The following is a 13,175-nucleotide window of genomic DNA, read 5'->3' as shown; positions in this document are numbered from 1 at the left end:
AATTTCACCAAGGGGCACATAATGGTTCCTGAGTGACAACAAATTAGCCTTCACATTGCTATGTGGAAAGTGGCCCAACTCTGGGTTCCAAGCTTGGAAGATGTTTTATACACCCAGGGTTGGCATGAAACCCTGGTCTCAATTACAAAGGCAAGACTTTCGAGAAGCCCTGGCAATAACCGGATTTCTAATAGTACACTGGTAGGAATGGAGGGCCTGAGAATAGAAGAATAGATTACCACTTTCTGTAAATTAATACAAAAATAAACCAAAAGTTTGGATTCCTACTGGAAAATTCAAGACAAAAATTTCCCGGTGAATTTTTATTTGAAAATGTTTGCCTTCCACAAAGAAAAGGAAAACTGAGATGCTGTGGTGTGAAGTCCCAGAGAATCATTTTTAATTGTGTTACACTGCTGTTTCAAAATCAAGCAAGAGTTTGAGTCATCATTATGCAGGGTTCAGTCTGTCAGAATCTTTTAGTTCCTTGCATATAAATTGTTCTAACTAAGCCTTATTTGTTTGGAAACCTCTTATTGCTTAACTGGAAACAAGCTTCCATATGAGGCTGGAGGAAGATAACTGGGAAATAGTGTAAGAATATTTTATGGTCATGTCAAACTCTTGGTTCTGTTTCATGTCTCATTATAATAAAAACAAGACTAGAGATAAGATGAATTTAAGAAGAATTTTGTTTGACACAAATGGACTCAAGATTGGCTGGTCCAAGGTCTAGCTTTGGAGCTGTTTCTTTGGAGCTGCTGTGTATCAATGCTAGTCATCACTCTTGGGTTCACTAGTTGGGATTAGAAGAGTAAAGGTGAACATAGGTGGTTTGTGTCACGTCTGCTGCGCGGCCTGTGTCCAAGAACGTGTGGAGGGTGTCGGGGATTGACAACACAGAGACTCGTTCAATGATATAAAGAAAACTTTAAACAGGCTCCAAAAAGGTTCAGGAGAACCTCCTAAGAAAAGCTCCCACCAGAGAAGCTTCTGCTCTCTCCTCTACCCTGGCTGGTTCTGCTCTGACCCCAGAGGTGGATGTGTGTGGGTTTTTGAAGGTGCGGTTAGTCTTTGGACAAGGTCGAGGTCAGGGCAGTTTCCGTGGGAAGGCCTTTCCCAGGAACTTATTGTATCGTTTTTAGTAAACATGTTTTTACTAAACATTGTCTTACAGCTGCCTACTCCCAGGCAGAAGGGGAAGTGGGTCTCTGCTCAAGGTCTGGTGTTTCCACAATTTACCCCTTTTTATTTTCAAATGAGGCACTCCTGGCTTAGGTCAAGTAGGGTCACCCTCCCTTTCCTGTCTTTGGGGGACCTTGAACCCCTGTTTTAGGTGGGAGGGGTCTTCCCCACAGGTTGCCCGTCATCGGAGATACCCCAACCTTAAATCATCTGTAACCAACCTTCATTGCTATCGGGATTGCCATGGGCTAAGCTAAGCAATACTTGGTTACGGATCTCTTGTCTCTGGAACAAGGCACGTTTGAGCTCGGCATAAAGCCAGAATGCCTACCGCCACTGCCACCATTCCCAGGACCCCCATTGACATAGCACCTCTCCATCACCGTACCCATCACCAGATCTGGGCCATAACATTCTACCAGCCTTCGTCTGTTACAAGGGTAACCTGCATGTGATTTACATTTACAATTTGATAAAGTTTACAATCGTTCCAAGATCTGCTCAGGAAAGCATTTAGAAAGTGCACTTGCACAGATACATTAGGTACAATCATTGATGTTACACATGTAGCATTACGAAAAATATGAACAATAGTTGTCACATTAGGACAAGTTGTATTTCTCCAGAAAAATATACTGGCCTAGTCGTGATTCCAGAAACAGGAACCATCAAGTCTGATATTTCAAGTGACCATGTCCTGTTCAAATACTGAAAAGAGGCTTTTGCCACTCATAGTCCATACCAATGTCCAAATATTTTAAATGGGTCCTTTTTTCCCCTAAAGGGAAAACTGGCAAAATGAATTCTGTTGTTTCAAGGTGTGTCAAGGGCAGACAGTTAGTCTTTCCAGTTCTCTGTTGGCTTTGGGATGAAAACTCACGGGTCCGGAAGGTTGATGCAGCAGGTCTGTTGAGAAACTGGAAATCTCGAACCGACTGTTTTTTTTCTTTCTTGGGCTGTAGATTCGATGACATCAAGGGTCAAGAACACTGATTTAGGAGATCTCACTCAAACTGGCTTAGGTAGGCTCCCATGGTTTCAGGTCCAGTTTTTCTCTGCTCCATGTATCTCACTAAATGGTCTGACAGTTGCCGAAGCTTTATTCTTTTCCTGCAAGAAAACACAAACATGCCCTCGACCCCAAATTAGGGTCTTCTCCACTGTCTAGTGTATGGATGTCTCCATTTGACCTGAGCAATGGTTGCTCAAGTTCCATCATGCCAGAATCTGTCTGAAGCTCATTGGCATTCACATTATAAAATTTTTGAATGAGGAGTGTATTATTTGATGAGTCATGTGGGGACTGGGGGCATTATTCTCCCTTTTTTATTTTTAAAAAATATTTTTCTTTTTTGAACTGTTGAAGCTGGACCATAACAGTAGAAGGATTTGTCTACCCTCCTTGGTTAACTATCTAGGTAAATTATTTGTAGATGTCCATTAAAAAGGACATATCCATTAAATATTTCCCAAAAACTTCTGAAAATCACTTAAAGATTGTAAACTATACTGTGTCCAAATAACTTTTGAAAATTATTTGAAGTCTGTGAGCAGTCTTTCCCAATCTAACCTGTAGAGCTCTCACTAGCTGACAAGGCCTCTTTGCATCTTAAATTTTTCTGTTAAAACATTAACAGACTGGCTGGATGTTCCTTTTGGCTATATATAAAGCAATCTAGGTAGCTTCTTAACTATTTTTGAAGGGATTTAAGTATCCTTTTAATCATATAAGCAGTTCACACTCACGCATTCACAATCACATTTCATACATACCGGTGTGGCCACACCATACATTCAGAACATACATGCATCTTTTAGTCATCCTTTTTCCCTAGGTCATGATTAGTCTGTTGTAATGAAGCTTCCTTAATTGAAATCTATGTAAAAGAACAACTCCAGCCAATCCTTGAACTAAAAGGGTTAAAAGTCCTGTATGTTCTTTATCATTCCTCCATTTGAGCTACAATCATGGGGTACAGCCGTACCTACTCCTTGTAACTCTGTAGATGCAAGGTGGGGAGGCCAGGCTTTTGGCCAAAAAGTTTTTAGAGATGACTCACAAAATAGAACTTAAATGTAAACAAAAATTTCCATTCCATATACCTTTGTCTTTTTCTTTTTCTTTTACTTAATACCAGTACCTCCTTTATTAACCGTTACCAATTTTTAATTTACCCACTTTTAATCCATCCTCCAACTGAGGGTGATCTCTCAGGTTTCCCTTTCCTTTCCTGACCTCAGTGGATCAGGTGAAAGACTGGAGATTTTTTATTTTATTTCTTATTTTACCCTTTTTTTTCACTTTTTTTCTTTTCTTTTTCTTTTTCTTTTTTTTTTTTTGAGACTGGGTTTCTCTCTATCCTTTTGGAGGCTGTCCTGGAACTTGCTCTATAGACCAGGATGGCCTCATTCCTTCCTATCTCTGCCTCCCGAGTGTTGGGATTAAAGGCATATGACACCAACACCCGGCTCTCTGAATATCATAGCAAACATCCTCCCAATCTGGGACATTTAAGCCTTCCCCAGTAATGAACCATGGGCTCCCTCGTTCAATCCATTTTAAAAAGCCTGCCATGGTTGTAGTCCCCTGTTCTTCAAGTAACTTTTTTACGTGATACTGTAATTTAAACTTCCCGGGACTATTTCCCATTGTTTCTTTTCCTATTTTTCTCCATCTGTCCCTGGCTGGCAAAAGGGACGACCCCGTCCACTTACCTCGCTTTCATGATCTCGGTGGGACCTCCAATTGTCACGTCTGCTGCGCGGCCTGTGTCCAAGAACGTGCGGAGGGTGTCGGGGATTGACAACACAGAGACTCGTTCAATGATATAAAGAAAACTTTAAACAGGCTCCAAAAAGGTTCAGGAGAACCTCCTAAGAAAAGCTCCCACCAGAGAAGCTTCTGCTCTCTCCTCTACCCTGGCTGGTTCTGCTCTGACCCCAGAGGTGGATGTGTGTGGGTTTTTGAAGGTGCGGTTAGTCTTTGGACAAGGTCGAGGTCAGGGCGGTTTCCGTGGGAAGGCCTTTCCCAGGAACTTATTGTATCGTTTTTAGTAAACATGTTTTTACTAAACATTGTCTTACAGCTGCCTACTCCCAGGCAGAAGGGGAAGTGGGTCTCTGCTCAAGGTCTGGTGTTTCCACAGTTTGGACAATGAAAAGCTCACAATAAATCCGAAATGTAAATTATATGCATATCAAAGATAGATCAGTAATCAAACCAGAAAAACAGCTGACATAAAAATGGACAGAGAATACTGATATATTTATTTAATTAATTTTATCATTCACAATTCCACACGGTTCTGGTTACTCTCATTTCCTACCTACTCTCAACACACTCCAATAATAGTCTATCAGTAAGAACTAGGATGGAATGTCTTGTTTCAGAGTAGGCTCTCAGCTGTCACTTATTTTCAGTGTCTTTGGCAGCCATGAGTCTTCAGTCGCTGCCTTCAGGCCTCTCTGACTAAGGCTGAGAGTAGCTTTTGTCTTTGGGTATGATATTGACATATTTAGAAGGCACTTTAGCTTGGTTCTGTGAAAAATGTGCAAAACCGATTAGTTTTTAAAATTAAGGTTTTCCTGGTGAAGGGCAAGCAGACTCCCCGAGCTTCACTCAGCATGAGAGAACTGTAAACTAGATTTTTGTAAGTCTGGAGCCAGTGTCTATACATGGTAGGTATAAAGCAAGAGTCACAACATAAATTTAATATGAAATCCCTAATATCCATGACTACCTTCTTTCTTTCTCATAATTAGGTGAGAGGAATCCTAGGAGCTGGGGAGAAATTTGGTCTTTAAGGTTTTGAGAAACATAAGAAGGAAATTGTTTTTCAACTGTTTGAAACTGTTAACAATTCAAAATTGTACTGAGTTGCACACCTGTGATATCTATTTTTTCTGGATATATATTGTTCTTCCATAAAAAAAAAAACCAAGGAGCATATACTTGTGAAATAACCTAGTAGTGTGAACGATGTTTAAAGTGGAGCTTGGCAGATAAGTTCTCATCTGCATCTCTGTCTCCTCACTGCTGCCTCTGTTCCCCTTGAAAGGCAGACATCGTATGCTGGTGTAGACACTGCAGGAAGGGACCACTTGACATAACAGCGTTTTCTAGTAAGCAATGAAAATGGTATTTCCTCTGTCTCATGATCAATCCACATTCATGAAATCTTAAAAAAAAAAAAAGAAAAGAAAACATGCAGAGCTCAGGGCAGACCTGACAAGAGCCAGTGTGAGAAACAAAGGCAAAGAGGATATGAACACCTGGAAATTTGGAGAATGTTGCTTTCCTATCAAAAAGGTCTCCCTGAAGAAAGACTCAGGTCTACAGCCATACCACCCTGAACACGCCCGATCTTGTCTGATCTCGGGAGCTAAGCAGGGTCGGGTCTGGTTAGTATTTGGATGGGAGAAAAAAAGTCAGGCTGGAGTTCTGCTTAGGGTGTGAGTGGATGAGGGGAGCACAAAATCTAAAGAATCTGTGTGAACTGGTTGCATGATTTTAGAAGAGAAATCAGAAACAACAGCAGCTGGAACAGAATGCCATGGTAAATTTAAATATAGACGAGTAACGAATTGTTAGTGTAAGTATGCCTCATTAAATGTATGGGACAAACAAATATATTTGTTACTCTAGCTGAGATTTAAATAGACATCCTGTACTGCTTTGTATCAAGTTTAAATCTTTTACTTAGACTAAAAGGGGAATTGTAGGGCTGAGCCTATAATATTGTCCACGCCCCTTTGGGCATGGACAGGTGAAAATATTTAAGGAAAGTAAAAGGAAAACCTCTCTCTCTTGGAAGTCTGCCAGGCTTCTGGCCTCCCAGCTTGTGTGTAAGTGCTTACTCTTGTTAATAAAAATATTTGTTTCCATTTTGCATTGGTTCGCTTACACCTGAGTGTGGTGACCAGTTAAGAGCACCGACTGCTCTTCCACAGGACACAAGCTCTATTCCCAGAAGCCACATGGCTGCTAACAACATCTGTCCTCCAGTTCCAGGGATTCAGCACCCTCTTCTGATATCCACCAGCACCAAGCAGGCACAGAGTATACACAAAATACCTATACCCATAAAATAAAAATAGATATTTTTTTAAAGGACAGGGTCAAGAGGAATGGAGAAATAAGAATTTCCCTAAATGTGATCTATCCCTTAAAGCAACTAGAACACTGATAAAGAGCAAAAAGTCAACATTTTCATAGCCAGAAATTGACTGCATAGCCACAACAATGCAAGGAGCTTGTATTTAAGATAAACAGTTGAATTTGTGGTTCCACTTACATTACTCCCAATCCCCTCTGTTAAGCTCCACACAGAAGTCTTTTTTTTTTTATTTTTTACGAGACAGGGTTTCTCTGTATTGTTTTGGAGGCTATCGGTCCAGCCTGGCCTCGAACTCACAGAGATCCCCCTGCCTCTGCCTCCCCAGTGCTGGGATTTAAGGCATGTACCACCACCGCCCGGCTCTACACAGAAGTCTTAAAGGGGAACACACACCCCATGCCCCACGCCCCACACCCCTTCCCCTGCCTCAGCAGCAGCACCCCAGCAATAGGTGGGGGTGATAGAATGAGTCTGCAGCCCCTGCAATGTAACTTCCTAGAGGTTGTTGTCATTTGAGTTTTCTAAGTTTCTTTTATAAGGCCTACAGGCAGGGATTGCCCTCACTGACATAACTAAGGCCTTTTTTTTTTCTTTTTTTACTTTGAATAGCCTTTTTCATGGAAGTGACAATTGTTTAACATCACTGTAATAATTCTGTGGCTAACAAGAAATTTACCAAACTATTTCACAAGATGAAATGAGGAATGGCATATTCACAGGGAGTCATGAAAGGCTCTGGGCTCTGATTATATGTAAGGTTGTACACATGCCCAAGATGAGCCCTTCTTTCTTACTTTGTTTTTGTTTTTGAGACAGGGTTTCTCTGTGTAACAGCTCTGGATGTTCTGGAACTTGATTTGTACACTAGGCTGGCCTGGGACTCACAGAGAGACACCTGTCTCCGCTTCCCAAGTGCTGGGATGAAAGCTGTAGACCACCACCGCCCTGGCTCAAATGTGCCTTTCTTAAAATGTCACCACTGCCTGAGCTTGAGATTCTTCATTATCAGAAAGAGAAGACTAAGGAAGAGTTTAAAGCCACCTGCCTGAGCATAACAGATGTTTTCCAAAATATACAGACTGTGTCAATAATGGAGAGAATTGGTGCATCCATATATTTAAGTTAATTTCTGTTAAGTCGTTAACCAAACAGTGAAAGACTTCCATGGTTAAAGATGAATTTAATTGAGGAAAGAAATGGTGATGGGTCCAAGACCTAACTCTAATGAACAAACTGATTTAGTGGAACCCATTCTATATTGAGAGATACCATGCTCAGCCTAGACACAGGGGTGTGGGGGTGTTGGGGAGATGTCTTGATCCTGCCACAACGAGATGATGGGACAGACTTAGTAGACTTCCTAGGGGAGGCCTTATCCTCTCAGAGAAGCAGATGGGAGGTTGGGGTGGGGGAAGCAGGAGGAGGGGAGGGGAGACTTGGGATTGGAATGTAAAAAAATAAATTAATAAAAAGATGTTAAAATAAAAAAGAAATGGCTATAACAAACCTAGAGGAAGGGAGACGTGTGACTGCAGATGCTGCAATATATTCTTAAGAGCCTGGTTCTTGATAAAAAGTCAAAGGCATGCACAGAGAAGAAGTAAGAAAGTTTGGCCTGTTGGGAAACAGGGACAGTAGAGAGTGTTCAATATTGACTATCGATTAACATGCTCAGTTGTTGGAACTCAGGCAAAGCAATAGAGCAACAATTATGTAAAGAACTAAAAGGAAGAATAATAAAGATGTCTTGCAAAATAGAAAATATCAAATGTAAGAATTATTACAAATAATGACAGTCACTGGCGATCCACCATGGAGGGCCTCACATTCCCTGAGGATCGGAGTGGAGATTGGGTGGGGGACTGGGGAACCTGGTGGGGAGGGTAGGGGAAGAGAGAAGGGAGAGGGAGCTGGGATTGACATGTGAAACAAGGTTGTTTCTAACTTAAATAAATAAAAAAAGAATTATTACAAATAAATAAAGTGTAAAGGCATAAGATTACAATGAAAAGGCCAGGAGAGAAGATTAAAGGCAAATTCATGCATGCTGAAGAATGAATTGACCAAGTTTAGATCATGGAATGGAGATGATCCAATCTGAGGAATAACAATGAAAAAAGACATAGCCTCAGAGACCTGTGCAACATCATCAACCTACTGACTGACATCTCAGAAGGGCAGGAGAGAAAGAGGTGCAAAGAATATTTTTAAATGACCCACATTTCCAAATTTAATAAAAATATTCATATAAAGAAGCGAAACAAGCTACAAGTCAAATAGATTTAAAGTGGGTCCTACTAGGTGTACCACAACCAAACTGTTCAAAGAAGCAGGAAAAAATGTCAGCAAGATGGAGAGAAGGGGAAAGGGAAGGAAAGGGAGAGTGAGAGAGGGAAAGGAAAAGGTAGTTAAGGAAGGGGAGAGAAGGGAAGGGGAGTGGAGGGGAAAGAGAGGCGAGGAGAGTTTCTAGTCCACATATAATGACTGGGGAAAAACCAGGCTTTGGTTAAAACTTCTCAAGTCCTAAATTATCCAGTCCATGGCAACTCCATTGCATTAGTTTACAGGCATCCTGTGGGACTTCCTGCTCATCCACCCATGCTGGGTAATAGGAAGGAGTCATGGGAACCTGATAAGGCTGGAAGACTCAGGGGTGGATACCAGAGGGTGACAAGCACTTTGGATTTAGTAAGCACATAAGCTGGGAGACAAGGAACAGCCTGCACCAGGAGAAATTTACAATCGGAGCAGCCACAGATGAGAACGTTTGAGTTCTCCAGATGGTCTGGAGAATTGCTGCAGTCAACTCTCATCTGGGGAGAATACCAAGAAAACACAGGGAAAGCCCACCAGCATAACACACAGTTCCTCTTCAGGTTGTGTCCTAAAAATACATACTCCACCCAGCAACTATCTTAGTTAAGACTTGCTCTTCCTAAAGGGAGATTTCACATGCAGTTACTCCCCTCAAGCAGGGGTTCCAGGTTCTCATATGTGTCATTTCAAACAATATAGCAAGGTGTTTTTCACACTGTCACCTTCATGTTAACTCACCTTATTTATTGTCACATAAAACTTTGAACAGTTCACTGTCAATAATCTCTTAGTCACTGGGAAATATCACATTTATTTTTCCTACTTTAAAATGTCTTTGGCACACTTAGAGACAAACATACCCCACGAATAGCAAATGCAGAGGGTTTATTAGTGTGTATTCTTGGAGTAGCATCACCTTGTACCCCTGACCTTTTTTCACTACCTTGTTTTAAGCACAGGGTGTGGGTCTGCACATGTCCACAAAGTGAGCTCAGTGGTCACAATAGGGACAGCAAAGGGAAGGGGAAGATGCTGGTCCTCCGATATTGAGGTTTCAAAGACCTGTTCCATGTGAGGCATCCTCTCCGCTGCTTAGCATCAGAAGGCTTGGTTGCTTTATCACTGCTAACTCATTCAGCATTTCTCAACACTCAGTCAATGGCAGAGGGTTTTACAATGGAAATCGTTGTTGGGAATGAAACACACCCGACACAGTGTACCCCTACAATCACAATCACAGGAGGGTGTGGAAATTGGACAGTCTGGGGAAGATAAGTGGTGAACTAAGTAAGACTTCCGGGTAAATAATGGGTCTTATTTGTTTCTCTTGAGAAATAAAAGTAACATGAAATAAGAAAAATGTGAATATGTAAGACTTCTGTACACATGAACTTTTAAAACTGTCTTGCAAACAAACTGGGACCATTATCTCTAAAGGGGGAAAAACAGAATTTTGGAAAGCTATCCAGCCCATGACAACGTGGCTAAGAAAAAGCCCATCTGCCAGCCTAACAGGTGTCAATAGATGCTGAAGGTAGCCAAGGATCTGGGAGGTGGGAGGAAAAAGGAAATGTATGTATTCAAAATAAATCAAAGTCCACATCATATGAGAAGATAGGACTCACTTTTTCACTATCTTCAAGGGTGAAAAAAGCCAAAGTGAAATATTTGTATTAAAATTAGTTTAATATTTGTAAAATTCCAAGGGTAAATAAACTCAGTATAGTTCGTGAGGAATATTTCTCTAATTCAGAGAGCACTCTTCACCACCACACTGCCTAATCTCAACTGCTAATTTTATTGTGATAGTTTGTTTTCCTGCTGTTGTGATTAAAACACCCAGATAAAAGTTTCTTAAGGGAAAAAAAGATTTATTTGATTCAGAATTCCAGGCTACCCTCTGTCATTGCAAGGAAATCAAGGTGGCGGAAACTTGAAGCAACAGGTCACATCCCGACACAGTTAAGAGCAGAGAGAGCAATGTATTAATGGGTATATGCCCGTGTTCAGCTCCCTTCTCTACTGTTATATATCTCAGGATGTCCTGCCAGGGAATGGTGCCACCTACAGTGGGCAGGTCTTCCTATCAATCAATGTAATCTCCTATAGACATGCCCACAGGCCAACCTCCTCTAAACTGCCCTTCATTGAGCCTCCCTTCCAGGCGACTCTAGACTGTGTCAAGTTGATGGTGAAAACAACTGCATTTACAAGAGCATTCCACGTTGCTTAAGGAAGCAGCAATTGGCCTTGAAGGAGATGACAGCCATAAGAAACAAGAAAAACAGTGTTTTCATAGTGTAGAGAAAATATAACAATCTATGAAACTAAAACAGAAGTATGCTTAAAATAAGCACTGCAATAGTATGTGAGAAAATAGAACACAAATAGGACTTCCAAAATAAAGTTCTGTTTAAATTTCATATTAGACACTGAAGCACAAGCAAATGAACTGATAGATTTTGAACAGCTGACAGGCAAAGCAGCCAGCGATGAAGAGATGGGCATTATGAAATAAAGGTGGGGTTACCAGAACACTGCTTCTGGGTCTAAATGCCAGCCTAAAATAAGAGAAAAATGACATGAAGCACATAGAGATGGAAAAAATTACTTATAGTTTTGACCAAAATACAGTTTTGTTTATATTATTACTTGACTCTAAAATGTCTCTAATAGGCTTGTTTTAAATTCTGTCTCCAGTTTCCGGTGCAATTTCGACATATGGGGAGCCTTTAGGAAATGGGGTCCGTTAGAGAAAGTAGGTCACTAGGGGTGGACCTTTGGTAGTTACACCCCCCACCCCACCCTCCTACTTCAAGGCCCCCCCATGCAGTCTAGCCTTCTCTGCTTGTGTCTGCTAGCATATAAAGACTTCTCCTGCCTGCTCCCATCACAATAAACTCTGGGATGTCTTCCCCACCACGAGGGACTACATTTTTCGAACTTATGAGCCAGGATAAACCTTTCCTTTCTTAAGTTCCCTCTGTCAACTATTTTGTCACAGCAATAAGAAAAATAACTAATACAATGTCTGTGGGGAGGGAATATCAGCGTGTCTTCACTTGTATTTAAAAATAAAATACAAGGAGACATGCATAGGGAGGTGGTCTTTCTTCTGACCCTGGGGATCCCACAGGTGGTCCATCTTCATTCCCAGCATGGAATTTTCCAGTGGAATCATCATCCTTAGGGTCCCATTACGATAGAAATATGAAGAAAATAGGGAGAAGGCTAATCTAATATGTGTCTCCCATACATAACCTGTTAAACAAGAAGTGCACCAGAAAATCAAAAGGAGTTTTGATCAGGCTACTACAATAGATGAATGGTCAATGATGAGAGTCACAATAAAAAGGAAGAGAACAGCGGTTTTGTAGCACGTTTTTATTTAAACAAGAGAGTCTATATGAGTCTTATGGGCATCTAAAGGAAGGTGAAAATTGGTTTTCTGTGGAACCACATGAAGTTAGCTACTTATGAAACACAAGAAAATGGGGGAGGTGTGGGGATGATGTCTGTGTCTCAGAATTACAGACCTCAAATAAAATTCCATATTGTCCACTGGGCAAGAAGGACAAAGTAGAAAGGAGAGGGAAAATTGGGAAAAGAGACAGCCTGAGACTTTTTCAAAATTAAGGTGAAGCATAAGGCTTCACACAGAGGAAGTATGTCCATATTATACTGGCCCCATACTAGGGTCTAAAACAAAGGTTGCCCCTGCACACAAGTCTGAAACCTAAACACAAGAAATATTGCTTGTTAGGAAGACCTTGTTTGCTTTTATTTTTTTATCTTCTCACATTTCAGCTATTTCTGGTTCTACATTAAAATTATACTTTTGTTCGTTTCTTTCTGAAGTTGAAAACTTACACAAAACCAAAATTAGTTACTAAAGTAAGACTTGGAACATTTGCAATGTCCCTTTCTCCATCATAGATAATTCCTTTCTTAAATTTAATTAATTTCTTTATTTTACATCCCAACCATAGTTTCCTCTCCCTCTCTGCCTCCTGCTTCCTCCATCCACGTCCCTTTTTGCTCCCCCATCCATTCTTCTTCTGTTTCTGCTCAGAAAGGGATAGGCCTCCCGTGGCCATGGACAAAACATGGTATATCGAGTTGCAGTAAGACTAAGCAACTCCCCTGAATTAAGGTTGGGCAAGGCAACCCAGTATGAAGGTTCCTAAGAGCCAGCCAAAGCATTAGGGACAGCTGCTGCTCTTATTGTTAGGAGGCCCACAAGAAGACCAAGTCACACAACTGTCACATATATGCAGAGGACCTAGGTCACTCTCATGCAGACTCCCTGGTTGTTGGTTCAGACTCTGTGAGCCCAGGTTAGCTGATTCTGTGGGTTTTCTTGTTATGTCCTTGACCCCTCTGGCTCCTTCAATCCTTCCTCCCTCCCTTCATCAGGATTCCAGTTTGGCTGTGGGTCTCTGCACACAGGCTAATAGTTTATCCTTGTTCACTTCCTGGGACTCAGCTTGCTTCCATCTTGGATCTTTCTGCCATTCCTCGAGTCTGAACCATCTGCCTTTTCTCTTCTATACAACC

Source organism: Mesocricetus auratus, unplaced genomic scaffold, assembly GCF_017639785.1.
Source record: "Mesocricetus auratus isolate SY011 unplaced genomic scaffold, BCM_Maur_2.0 Super-Scaffold_4256, whole genome shotgun sequence".
Lineage (NCBI taxonomy): Eukaryota > Metazoa > Chordata > Mammalia > Rodentia > Cricetidae > Mesocricetus > Mesocricetus auratus.
This window is presented reverse-complemented; position numbering follows the sequence as displayed.